This window comes from Sturnira hondurensis, unplaced genomic scaffold, assembly GCF_014824575.4.
Source record: "Sturnira hondurensis isolate 20B ecotype Veracruz unplaced genomic scaffold, ASM1482457v3 Scaffold0020184, whole genome shotgun sequence".
Lineage (NCBI taxonomy): Eukaryota > Metazoa > Chordata > Mammalia > Chiroptera > Phyllostomidae > Sturnira > Sturnira hondurensis.
The window spans coordinates 753,516-767,444 of record NW_028092815.1 but is presented as its reverse complement, the minus strand read 5'-3'; positions in this window follow the sequence as shown (position 1 = coordinate 767,444).

Genomic DNA, 13,929 nt, shown 5'->3' with positions numbered 1-13,929 from the left:
AATAACACAAAAATAAACAGTTGTGTGCACTCACCACTGTGAGCCCGCTTTGGCTTCACCCTGTGTGTGTACGTAGGCACACATGCAGGTACATTTGAAACTGAGATCCAGAGTGTGGCTTCTGGCAATAATAATGAGCCTGTTTAAAAAAAAGCTGAACATTGACAGAAAGCGTAAATTCTCTGTCAAAGACTTTACATGTTAAGAGAATGTGGGTGAATGTTTGTATAATCTTTTAGTGACTAAGACCTTTCAAAAGCATGAAGAAAAAGACTGATAACTCTGATCGCATAAAATTTTAAGTCTTTAGGAAAGCATGGACAAGGCTGAAAGACACGTGAGAAACTGAAAGCCTGCCACCTCGCAAGGTGTCGCTCAGCCTCACGCCAGAGCACCAGCATCTGCCGCGCCAGCTGGTGAAGAGCTGCTCCCCCTGGCCTCCGAGTGACATGTCCCCTTACACCAGCAACCCCAGGGCCGGTCGCAGCACCCCATCTCCAGGAATTACCAATTCGCGGTGGTAGGATGCTGCTCCAACGCTGCAGCTGATTTCCATCCTCCTCGGTTGATGCCCACGTCACACAATTGCCAAACGATTCTGAGTTTCGGCTCCTCCTTAACACCATGTTTCCGACAGCTTCTCATGTGTCAGGCCCTGTCCTGTGTGTGTTAGACTCACTAACCCACATTATCCTTACAATGACCCTGTGACCCCAGGAAGGGCATGGTATGACTGAGAGGGAACTCAAGAGTTGGACAATTCTAGTTTAAGGTAAATAGTTATAAGCTTAGTAAGTAATGCATATGTTAAAACTTTTGTTTCAGAAACTACAGATAAGGCTCCTAGGAGAAACCGCCAGCCTCCTGGGGCTCTGATACAGATTACTGCATGGGGGCATCCGGACCTTTGTGCTCCAGGGAGAGACAGTGGGCCACCCATCCCTGGGAACAGCTAACTGCCCAGGACAAGAATGCTGCAGTCTCTTTCACTAATTCTCCCTGAATCTCAGAACCCCTCACCCCACCTTGTTTATTTCCTGTTATAAAAATGTTGGCCTGGAAAGAAAATGTAAGATGGTTTGTTTTAGGGTGTGAATTCCCCGCGTTCTCAGATCTCTGGCCATCTGAATAAAGTGCCCATAAAGTGCTTATTGGGTTTGGCAAGTGACAGGCAGCACGAGCTCCAGTGTCATTACTTACTTCTCCAGGTGACAAACAAAAAAAAACTGAGATGCAATGAGGTCAGCTCTTGTCTGTACTCACACAGACTGAAAAAGGTGGAGCAGGGTCAAACTGGGGGTCTTTGACTTTGGACTGACACTCTTAACCACTGAACCTCATTGTCTTTTCTGCACCAACAAGAACAAGAAGAACAATGCAACAGAAAAGTGGATGAAGGGTTTAAGACCGATAATTTGATGCATACACATGCAAAAGAAATACGGGTGCACAATAACCTTATGCAAAGATTTTTATCATAGCTAAAAATTAAATAAGTGCAAATTGTAACAACAATGAGATATTTTTATCATCATATTAAAAAATTAAATAAACCAAAACACAGCATTAAAGATTTTGTGAGGATTTAGATGATCTCAGGTGTTATTAGTAGGGGTGCTCATGACATTTTTGGGACAGTGTGGTAATATGTATCAAATATAAATGCATTTGCCCTTGGAAACAACAAGTCCACTTCCAGGTTCACTGTAAATAGAAGATTACAGTAATGCAAAAACATAACCCCGCAAAGATGCTCATAAAATTATTGTGTATGATAACTAAACACTGTAAACAACCAGAATGCCCATCAGTGTTGAACTGGTAGAGCAAATTATGACAAATCCTTACTGAAAGGTTTGTTCAGGCTCCACCAAGGAAAAAATTGCCAGTCACCACAAAGTTAGGCAATATATAGAGCTTTATTGGGGTATGTGTGCCTGGGTCAAGTTCTTTGATCCGCACGCAGAGCGGATCAGAGAAGTTGCCACATGAATAGGGAAAATGGCGGGGTTTTATTTTTGTTGGCTCCCGTGGGAGCTGGGGATTGGTCCCCTCTGAACAAAGCAGCAATATACAGCATTGGTGGTTACTTCCTTGCACTCAAGTTGCTATGCGGATATTCATTTTGGCAAAGCCCGCCCTTCCGGCTCTCTGGTTTGATATCAGTCGAGTCTTCCGGGTGCCATTTTGATTGTGTGCCATCTTGTTTGTAGTCCGGGTGCCATATTGACTGTAGTCTGGCTGAGGTTTTATCCTACCCCACCCACCCTAACATTCCAACCTCTTTGATAGGATAAGGGGTGCTGTATTTGATCTGGCTTCTTCCTGCTGTCAGGGGGCATAGAGGGGAGGCGCTAGAGGTCCACTGTTTCTAGTTCTCCAGGGAGGGGCGAGTAGGTTTGGGTCTGAAGCAACATCTGGTTAAAAGTAACTTGGGAAGCTTCGAGAATTCTTTTCTGGAGGAATCTCAGGAAATGGGCCAAGCATTAATAGTATGCAGATTATTATGACTGGCCCTAGGACCAGGGCCAGGGTGGTAAAAAGTAGAGAACGCCACCACAGGGTTATTGTTTTGAGTGTGGTGGGATCTCGGCGTAATTTCTCCTTGAGGTTTTGTAAGGTATTAACATTCTCTTCTACTGTGCTGCTCTCATTCACATAGAAGCAGCACTGTTCCTGCAGAAAAAGACATGTTCCCCCTTTTTCTGCTGTTAGTAGGTCTAGGGCTCTGAGGTTGTGGAGGGCAACCTGGGCTACCGAGGTTATCTGTCTCTGCAAAGATGCTAGAGAGGTGGCTGAGGCATCAAGGGCCTGCTCCAACTTGTCCCATAACTGGCAAGTGGCTTGGAGACTGTGTTAGCCCAACGCTGCCTACTCCAGCTGCTGCCAGGGTTGTGGTGAAGGTTAGACCTACTAACATGGGCAGGAAGACGGCTCACTTTTCTTTACGCCTGGTTAGTCTGTCCCTGAGCGCTCCTTCTCCATAATGCATAAGCTGTGGGGTCAGCATGGTCGGGAAGCAGGGGAAGGCTGAGGAGGAGTTAACGGTCCGCAGCAGTGTTCCACTGCACCAGGAAAATGTACCTGGGGAGCTCGTGACCTTGAGGGGAGTGTGTATGGGAACTTCTGCAGTTCCCATACACCTTCCCATACACCTAGGGGAGCAGTCAAGAAAAGCACATAGGAAACAGTTGGTGATGTTTCCTATGTCAGTGATATTGAAGATTTGAATTCCTTGGCGTATGAGGCTTAGCCAAGAGAAAGGGGCACCCTCCTGTTTTCCTTGTCAGATCAGTGTTTGCAAGATTGTTCATGTGTTAATATGGTGTTAGTCAGTAGGGTTTTATTCCATGATCCTGGAACAAGAGTTCAGTATATTTCAATGTAACTCTGGGGATGGGAATATGAGAGGCTTTGGTATAGTTTTCCCTTCACTCCCTGTTCCCATTTGAAGTCCCATGGGTCATAAATGGTAAAGCGCCATGGCTGGAGAGTACTCCATTCATGGTATTTGCAATAGTAGTAGGGGAAGCCTCCATACATGTCTGGCCAGAGTTTGTACTTACCATCTGTGTGATCATAGAGGAAGCAGAGAGTGTGCCCTTCATACCCTCTAAAACTACTTTTGGGAGCAGAGAGAAGGGTGGATATAGAGCAACCGGAGGGAGGGCAGTCTGCAGAAGTGACAGGGTGAAAATTTACCTGTCCATCTTTGTCATATATTTTGCATACAAAGAACCTCCAAATCTATTTGCTTTGTAGTTTAGGAGGGGTTTTTGACAGGGATGGGTAAGCAAGAAGGAGGAGACAGAGGATTTGTAGAGACTTCATCGGGGGAACCCGGTGTTCAAGTAAAGTTGCCTTGTGTTTCTCCTATGAGCTGCACTGACCACTTTCTTGAGGCAGGGGCTGGCTTAAGGTGGGAGAGGTGGACCCACACTGGCTGACCCACCGGTTTTGCTGCTTTGGGGGTGGTTAGAATAACAGTATGAAGCCCCATCCACTTGGGCCAGAGTGGTCCAGGTCGGAGTTCTTTGAGTAATACCTGGTCTCCAGGCTGTAAGAGAGTGACTAAGCCTATCTCCAGACATCCCCCACAGGAGGAAGAACTCTGTCTGAGTGTTCACAGAGAAGATGCCAGAGGAGAGAGAGATAGGGCAGATAGGAGGCCAGAGGAGGAGTATATACTGGCAGGTTATGGTTAATAAGGAAAGGGCGGCCGTACAGTAGTTCAAAAGGGCTAAATCCTGTTGCTTCCCATGGGGCTGCCTGTATTTGAGTGAGGGCCAGAGGGAGCAGAGAGGGCCAGGAATTTCTGGTTTCTATGGTAAGTTTGGTTAGGTGGATTTTCAGGATACCATTAGCCCATTTTACTTTATGGGAAGACTGGGGATGATAAGGGATGTGCAGCTTCCAGGTGATGCCAAGGGAGGTGGAGACCTGCTGGACGATTTGGGAGATGAAGCCTGGACCGTCTTCTGACTGGATAGAGGAGGGAAGCCCAAATCGTGGGATAATGTGGTTGAGGAGGAAGTTGGCTATATATCTGCTGTTTCTCTTATTGTCGGACAAGCCTCAATCCAACCTGAACATGTGTCAACAAAAGTTAAAAGGTAGCGGAATTTCTTATGGGGAGGCATGTGTGTAAAGTCAACCTGCCAATCCTGTCCTGGGAGGTGTCCATATAGTTGATGGCCCGGGACCTGAGGCTTCATTCCTCCCTGGGCAGATGTCTTGGAGCAAATGGCACATTTGGAGTGGACTTCCTTGATGGCTTGGAAAGGAGTGAGATGAATAAACAAGGGGTCTAGAAACCTCATCAGAGCATTCAGACCAATGTGCAAAGATTGGTGAATTTCAGAGGGAAGTGCAGTGGCCTGTTCCTGGGGTAGGGCTATTTTTTCGTTGAGGAAGCCCCATCCCTCATTTCCTGGGTGCTCGCCCTGCTGGAGGAGGGTGGAGTACTCTGGGGGGGGGGGTTGAATATGAGTGGTCAGAAAGAGGGTAGGGTGTGGCAGGGCGTGTGCAGTGAGTTCTCGAGCTGCAGCATCCGCCCGAGCATTGCCACAGGAAACAGGAACCTGTGAGGCCTGGCGACTCTTACAGTGGACCATCGCTATGGTAGTGGGCAGGTCTGTGGCCTGGAGGAGTTTGGCAATGAGGGAGGCATTAACAACAGGTGAACTTTTAGTAGTGAGGAAGCCCCTTTCCTTCCACAAAGCCTAGTGGCTATGAACAATCAAGAAAGCATATTTGGAGTCTGTGTAGATAGTAGCCTTCTTACCTCGGGCTAGGGTAAGTGCCCAGGTGAGAGCTATGAGTTCAGCTTTCTGAGAGGCGGTACCTTCAGGGAGCTTATTGGCTTCAAGGGTTTCAGTCAAAGTTACTACCGCATAGGCCGCTCGTCATTGGCCATCAGCTCCGAGCACTGAACTTCCATCTACAGAGTGAGAGCTGCCTTAGGGAGAGGCTTGTCAGATATATGGTCTAGAGGTTGACCAAGGAAGTCTAGTACTTCTGGGCAAGAGTGGGCAAGTTCTTTGTCTGCAGTGGGGGTTGGAAGGAGGGTAGCTGGGTTGAGGCGCCATGAGAGCCAGAGAGACAGGGCCATCCCCTAGACGAACAGGAGGTGGAATTCCTGTAGGCGGGAAGTGCTCAAAAGAGAGAGAGCTCAGGGGGATAGCAGGTCCGTAAGGCGATGAGAGGAAAATATGGTAACAGGTTAGCATAGAGTTTGGGGGCTTCCTTCCTGAGTTCTGCTGTGCTCCCTAATGCCCAGAGGCACAACTGCCATCCATGTAGGGTAGGTTCAAGCTATTACAATAAGTAGGCAACTGGGTGGTATGTTGGGCCTACCGGTTGAGCTAAGACTCCAACTGCAATTCCCTATCTCTCGTCTGTAAATAGATGGAAAGGATGGGAGTGATTGGGAAGACTAAGGGAGGGGGCCTGTAACGTGTCCCGCAGGACAGTAAAGGCTTTTTGCACTAGCTTAGGGGATGTGAGGGCACCAGTAGGAGTGTCTTTGGCCACATCATACAGTGGCTTGGTGAGTAGGGCAAAGTTGGGGACCCAATATCTGAAAATCCAACTAGCCCCAAGAAAGACCGAATTTGATCTCCTGTCATAGGTGGTTGGAGAGTGCGGAGGAGCTGAATTTGGTCCACTGTGAGACTACGTGAGGTAGGCAAGAGAGAGAGACCTAAGTAGGTGACTTACTGGCTTGATAACTAAGCCTCTTCAGGAGAGACCCAGTATCCTTTTCGGACAAGGAAGTTAAGGAGACCTGCAGTATGTTGTCTGGAATCTTGTAAGGTGGGGCTACAGAGAAGGAGATCATCTACATATTGGAGGACCTTGCTGGAACCTAGGTCACAGGATGCTAAGTCCCAAGCTAAAGCTGACCAAATAGGTGGGGGCTATCTCTAAATCCTTGTGACCAGACTGTCCATGTGAGCTGTTGTGACAGAGCAGTGTCAGGGTCTGTTCATGTGAAGGTGAAAAGAAACTGGGAGTCTGGATGTAGTGGGATAGTGAAGAGGGCATCTTTGAGGTCTAGAACTGAGCAGTGGGTTGTATTAGGAGGAATGTGAGAGAGAATAGTATAGGGGTTAGGGACTACCAGGTGGATAGGGATGACCACTTCGTTGATGAGTGTAAGGTCCTGGACCAGGCCGTGGGCTCGACAGTTTTTTGACTGGGAGGATGGGAATATTGCACAGAGAATTAACAGGGACAAGAAGTTTGTAGTCTAGGAGGCGGGTGATGATAGGCTGTAATCCTTTTAAGTTCGTGTGGGAAATAGAAAATTGGGGTCAGGATGGGAAAACGTCGGGCTATTTCAGGCGAATGACAGCCAGGGGGTGATGAGAAGCCATGGTTGGGATAGAAGTGTCCCATATTTGTGGGTTGACCAGGGAGGGGGAAATGGGTGGAACTGGAGGAGGAGCTGGATTTTCCAACAGCAGGAGGATAAGGGAGGGGGAAGGGGTAGGGTTTCATGTGATCTGAAGAGTGGTGCCTAGTATTAGAGAACATCCCATCCTAGAAGCAGAATAGGGCAGGAGGGTATGACAAGGAATGAATGGGAAAAGGGAAAGCCGTCCAGACTGCAGCTAAGCAGGAGGGTTTGCCATGGGCGAGATGGGATCCTGTCATCCCCTATGATTGAGCGCTGGGAAGGAGTAAGAGGTCCTGAAAAAGATGGTAAAACAAAGTAGGTAGCCTCCGTGTCCACTAGGAAAGAGATGGACTTACTCGCTGCCTGCAGCATTACCCTGGGCTCGGTGAGGGTGATGGGGGTCTTCGAGTCCGGGCTGCTTCAGTCATCTAAAAGTCCAAGAAGTTCCAGCGCGGCCAGAAAAGAGTCCACACCTTGAATGGCTGGTCCCCCATGTGGAGACACCGCAGACAAGCCTCTAAGGGGACAGGCATTCTTCTAGTGGCCAAGCTATTGGCAATCAGGTCAAGGCTTCATTGGTGGCCGAGGTTGAGGACACTGGCAGGCCCAGTGCCCTTCTTTGCCACACTTGAAACAGGTCCCTGGTGGGGTGTTCTTTGGCCCAGACTTAGACTTCGCCCCTGTGCCAGTGTTTGTTACTGGCCGCAGGGCCACTAGCATGGCCTGGGTTTGCAGGGCTACCTTTTGCTGTAAGTGAGCCTGGTGGGCAGCCTCAGCCTCTGCTTCCCAGTTATTGAAAACCTTAAATGCCATATTTAGCGGATCTCAAATGGCGGTTTGGGGGCCATCCTTGGCCTTTTTTAGTTTTCTTCTAATGTCTGGAGCTGAATGGGAGATAGAGTGAGTAGCTAAGACAGTGGCCCCAGCATTAGAAGCTGGGTCAAGGTGGGTATGGTGCATCATTGCCTTGTTTAGTCTGTTGAGAAACAGCGCCATATTTTCTCCAGGGCCTTGGGTGACCTCTCTGAGCTTATTGTAATTGACTGCTTTCTGGGAAGATTGGTGCATACCTGCTATCAGGGACTCGACCATTTGGTCGCAGCGTCTCTGGCCCACCTGTTCTACCTGGTAGCCCCAGCCTGGTTCTGCCTCTGGCACGACTTCAGCCCCTACTGGCATGAGAGGATTGGTGGTGTGGGTTTGGTCTGCATGAGCCCTAGCTGCAGTCCGGACATGGTCACGCTCGTCCAGGGTCATGGTGGAAGTTAAAATGATGTGTAGGTCATGCCATGTGAAGTCATAAGCCTGGACTAGGTAATGGAATTCCCTGATAAAATTGGTAGGGTTAGTGGAGGATGAGCCTAGGCATTTTTCAATTGACGAGAGATCAGTTAGTGAAAAAAGGACATGGACCCGAACGACACCTTCTGCTCCTGCCATTTCCTGGAGGTGGCAAATACAGGAGTCTGGGGGCTCTAGATTCAGGCGGGAGTGAGTATGTGAGCTGACCGGGGAAGAAAGGTCTTCAGAGGGAGGGGAAGAAACCGGTTGAGAGGAAAGATTTGGGGCTGGAGTAGCCACTGGCACAAGCTGATAAGGAGGGGGAGAAGGAGGGGAAGCAAGGTCTTCAGGGGAATCAGGAAAGGAGGAGGGAGGTTCTGGGGCAGTAGGGTTAGGAGGCCAGACGGGTTCAGGGTTCCCTCAGGCGAGGAGAACTTGGGCTGTGGAGCATTTGGCGCACAGATCTGGGCAAGAATGCAAGGCCCAAAAGCCCTGAATGTAGGGGACCTCAGACCATTTGCCAGTCCGTCTGCAACAATTATCTTGTGCAGTAAGGGTAACAAAATCAAAAGTGTCTCCAGGAGGCCAGGTTTCACAATTATTTAGCTAATATAACGGCCAGGCCGTAGTGGATAGAAAAATCAGCTGTTTTCACTTGAGGCCAGGGTCAATTACTTTCAAATTTTTCAGAAGGCACCCTAGAGGTGACTCAGGATCTGGCTTGGACTCCGGTCCTCACATTCCTGGTCCCATAAGAATCAGCAAATGGGAATCAGCGTCCCTCAACCCAATCTGCTGATTCGGTCTAGTAAAAATGGGAGTCTCATTCCAGGGATATCTCCTCTGATACCGAGAACCTCTCAGTGAGGGAGAGCAGACTCTCCTAGAAGGGTTACCCTGACCCTGTGCTGTGATGGTTGAGAGCAGTCTCTCCCAGCAGTCAGGGGCCCAGGATCGGCATTTGGGGACCAGAAACTTAAGGGCAGTGGCACTTACCCTGGTTCTTAGTCCTGACCAGTGGGGTGGCCGCTGGGCCTCCTCAGGGAAGCAGGGAGAGGAGTGGTCTTCAGCAGACAACAAATTCTCCCGGGTTTTAGCACCAAATGAAAAGTTTTTTCATGCTCCGCCAAGGAAAAAAATGCCAATCAGCCACAAAGTTAGGCAATATATAGAGCTGTATTGGGGTATATGTGCCCGGGGGAAGTTCTCTGATCTGCACACAGAGTGGATCAGGAAAGTCACCACATGAATAGGGAAAATGGCGGGGTTTTATTTTCATTGGCTCCGTGGAAGCTGGGGATTGGTCTCCTCTGAACAAAGTGGCAATACAGCATTGGTGGTTCCCTCTTCGGACTCAGGTTGCTACAGGAGGTTCGTTTTGGCAAAGCCCACCCTTCTGGCTGTCTGATTGGAGGCCGGCTGTCTTTTCTGGGCACCAGTTTGGTTGTGTGCCATCTTTTTATTATAGTCCGGATGCTATCTTGATTGTAGTCCTACTGACATTTTATCCTACCCCTCCCATCTTAACACTTACAGTAAAAGGAAGTGACTAAAAATGGTTATTAAAGTAAGAATAATTAAATAACACTTTAAAAATATTCAATTTTTTAGAGAGAGGGAAAGAGGAGAGAAACATCGATGTGGGAGAGAAACATTGACTGGTTGTCTCTCGTCTGTGCTCCAGTGGGGACCAAACCCACAACCCAGGCACGTGCCCTTATTGGGAATTGCACCAGCGACCTCCACTCTGTGGCCCGATGCCCCGTCAAGTGTGCCACACCAGTCAGGGCTTGAGTACCGCTGCACACAAGACAAGACCCTAAGCAGCTTGCACAGCATGGCACTGGCAGCAGAGCATTGTGTGCGTGTGTGCCATGCCCGTGCCAGGGGGTGCTCTGCATGGGGTCGCTGAAGGGCAAATGGTAGGTACCTCCACCTGGAGCGGGTATTTTCTCGCCCACTGGGGGGAGATTTCATATTGTTTGAATTTTTACACTCAGAAGGTATCCTTTTAATACAGACAGTGCAGACATGTAATTAAAATAAACTGCTAGGAAGAGACTGGCCGTGGCTTCCAGCTGAGTTTTTTGGGTGTCTTTGCGCTTCTCTGGACCAGGATGTTCAAAAATGGAGGTTAGAACACGTTACAGGTTGTGAAATCAGTTTGATAGGTCACAAGCAATATATAAAATGAAATACCATACATAGTTGAGTGTTACTTTGTGAAATAATAAAATTAATCTGTGTGTAATCACCCATCTGTGAGGTAAAGCCTATCTCCGGGCCCAGAAGCTTTGCTTTGAGGTGTGGGAATGACACACTCCTGGTCGGCCAGCTACCTGGGACTGCACTGAGGACTCTCCCCTCCTCTTTGGCCTTGGGAGCAAAGCAGACCATGGGCCCAGAGAGGCGTGGGCCGGCCTTCCTGGGCTGTGGTGTCCAAGCCTGTCACTAGGCTATTGCTTACGTCTCTTTCCTCTCTCTCTCCTTCCTTCAATCCAAGGCGTTAAATAAATCAACAATAGGTTTGTTGAAAGCGCACTTCTCCTCAGCAGCAGCCTCTGGGAATACAGAGACAGAGCTTCCAAAACAGTGCCAATGGCTTTCCTGGCAGAACTGCACACTTTCACCTGAGTCTTGCACACTCAAGACTTGCTGGATGAGAAGATGCAGGTCCACCTTGCAAGACTTACCTAAGGATAATTTAATGTTTCCTTTTGATCAAATCAAGTATTTTATTGCTAATGACCTAGAAGAAGCCTATAGACAGAAAGACTGTGCATGATAGTGCTACTACTAATAGTATCACTAATAAAATATTTTATAATTCAAATGCAACTGCGACTCCTGAGGGATACTGGTGGCTCTGTGGGGTGGTGGGTCCCTCCTCTTGGGAACTGTAACAAGCTACCTTGTCAGTGGCAATGTCTACTGACCTGTTGGCTGTCCCGTGCTTGACAACAACAAATCCCGGGCACGTTTTAAAATGAGGATCAATCAACTCCAAGTAATGTAGGCACTCAACATTCCCAGATTATTTGGAATTATTAATAATGAATTCAAGACAGTTGAAGATTTGCATTCTCACTTGGAGAAAAGATTGAAGACTGGAGAGCATGTGCCCTGCGATCAGAGGGGCCACCTGGAGGGCGAATGACATTTAAAATCCATCAGAATACACTTGAGAGATTGGCATAGTAAAGACCTTAATGATTCCCAGGAGGGCCAGTTCCAGAGGTCTACATTAAGATGATTTCAGGCTGCATATTTGCAGGGGCATTCACCAGGGGTCCTGAGAGCAAGGAGGGAATCAACCCTGTCTGTGATGTGTTGGTAATTGGAGAAATGCTTTTCAGAATTTTTTCTCAGTGATCTTCTGCTGGCAGTGTTCAGCTGCCTAACACCCTTCCTGAGAGCAGTGAGCGGGCACCTGGGGCGATGCTGTGGACGAGCCGCACCTCTCTCCCTTTCACGCAAGGGCTTCTCACCTTCGGCAGATGGATGGTATGAACGCCGCCAGGTCAGCTCACACCCGAGAGGTTCTAATTGGAAGCATCTACACTGTTAGAACCATTTGACAACAGGGAATTGTCAAATAGCTTCTTAAGCTCCAGGTGGCTTACAAGGGGAGCCCAAAATAATTTCTCCTGAAATTCAAACACTACACCAATTCACTCACAAAAAAGATTTGGCGCGAGAGGAAAAGTGTGAAGGACCTACACGTGACATCGGATGAGGCAGGCTCAAAGCTTTTCCATCCATCTAGGCCATGGTCCTAGTGGCTCTTGGCAGGAGACACCATAAGTTTTCAGTGGGGCTCCTCTATTTCCCAGCCTTGCTGTTAGTCATGACATTTTGGACCTGCTGGGCCAGAGAGGTCAGGGTGTGCAATGAGAAGCTGCAGTAGAAGACACTGCATGTGCTTGTGTCTAGCAGGAGGCTTGTTATAGAACTCGATTTCCTGGGCATCAGGAGGAGGAGCCACATTTCGGTGTTGATGGGTGGAATAGGATGGGTTTAGGGGAAAACGGATGTTGAGAATTAAGTGTCCCAGCAAACTAACAACCTCCTGGTGTTCTCCGTAATAGCAGGGCTTCATCCTCTATGCACCATAGCTACTCACAGGTCCCAGGGGCTCACATATGCTATGTCCCTCACATTCATTACCTGGTTAATGTTATCAATCCATGTGTGGACATGGAGCCTGAGGCTCAGAGGGTTAAGGGTCTTTTCTGGGTATGGCTTTGACCCTCATCTGCCTGACACTGAAGCCAATCCAAGCTAACCTGCACCAGTGGGGTTCCTGCCTGGCTAAAATTGACCATGGGTCCATTATGGAGGGTAAGAGTAAGGTCAGCCACCCTGAAACAATTCTTCTTCGAGCACGTGCACTTCTCCCAAGGGCAACCCTTCCTGGCTACTTCAAGTGCTCCAGAAGAGGCTCGCTGAGGCTTAGAGTCACCACCAGTGTTGCTTTCAGGCATGCCAAGCAGCCATTGTTGCCTTCTGAGTCTGTGTGACTGTGAGGAGCTGAAAGTAGGGCAGGTGGGGTGTGACTGGCCACACAAGACCCGATGGCCTTGAGTCTCAGAAGGAGCCAGTCACATCTGTGTAGATGGCAAGAAACTCCTAAGAATATGCACTTGAGCCTCTTTGGAGACCCTGACTTCCCTTGGTTATATAGTCCATGCTGCTGAGCCTTGCCTGGGATCAGAGTCATTGCACCCTTGTTCCTAGGCAGGGCCTGGGTGTGGGAGTGCAGCCAGAGTTGAGGGCAGTATGAAGGTGAGCATAGCAGGTGGAGGGCTGGCATGAGTGTAGGCTTTCTGACTCTTCTTACCTCCCCAGCACTCAGCTTCCTCGCCCCCAAAGTAGGGGAGTCATTCCAGTCTCAAAGACTGTTGTAAACACTCAACAAGATTATACAGGTAAAACCCCTCTTATGCTTAGCTCTCAGTAAAAGGTACTTATCATCACCTTCAATTCTCCCTTCCTCCTTCCTCTCTCTTTTCTTTCTTCGAGTCTCGATTTCTGTTTTCCTTCTCCCACTTCACTCTCCAAGGATCAGCCTCCAGAATCCGGTGGTGTCTGATAGGCTAGGGCAAGATGAGGGAAAGCTGACCTTCTTGAGCTGCAAAAATGCCACCTAAGCCTTGGTCACAGCTACCTTATCACCAGTAGGGCCACAGCACTCCTTTGGTTCTATGGAAACATGGAAGGGGAATACGGTGGAAGAAGGATGGGGCATAACTAGGGTTATCTGATTGCCTTTCTTTCCTTCTTCAGTTAAAAATGAAATTCCTGGGGTTGAAAAGCACAGTATTAAACCTCTGACCTAAGAAAACCTGTGGAGGTGGAGGTGGTGGGAGAAACTCCCAGCCTCACAGGAGAGTACATTGGAGAGACCCACCTACCCAAACCCACCTACCTGGAAGGTACACAAACCCACCTACCCTGGAACCAGCACCAAAAGAGCCCAATTTGCTTGTGGGTAGTGGAGGAGGTGATTGAAAGCTGCCCAAGAGCTGAGCAAGAGGCATTGTTCCCTCTCAGACACCTCCCTACATACAGCCCCACAACACAGCAACATAGGTTGCCCCACCCTGCTGAATACCTAAGGCTCTACCCTTTACCATGTAACAGGTATACTGAGACAAAAAAATATGGCCCAAATGAAAGAACAGATCAAAACTCCAGAAAAAATAGAACTAGGTGATGAAGAGATAACAAGCCTATCAGATGAAGAG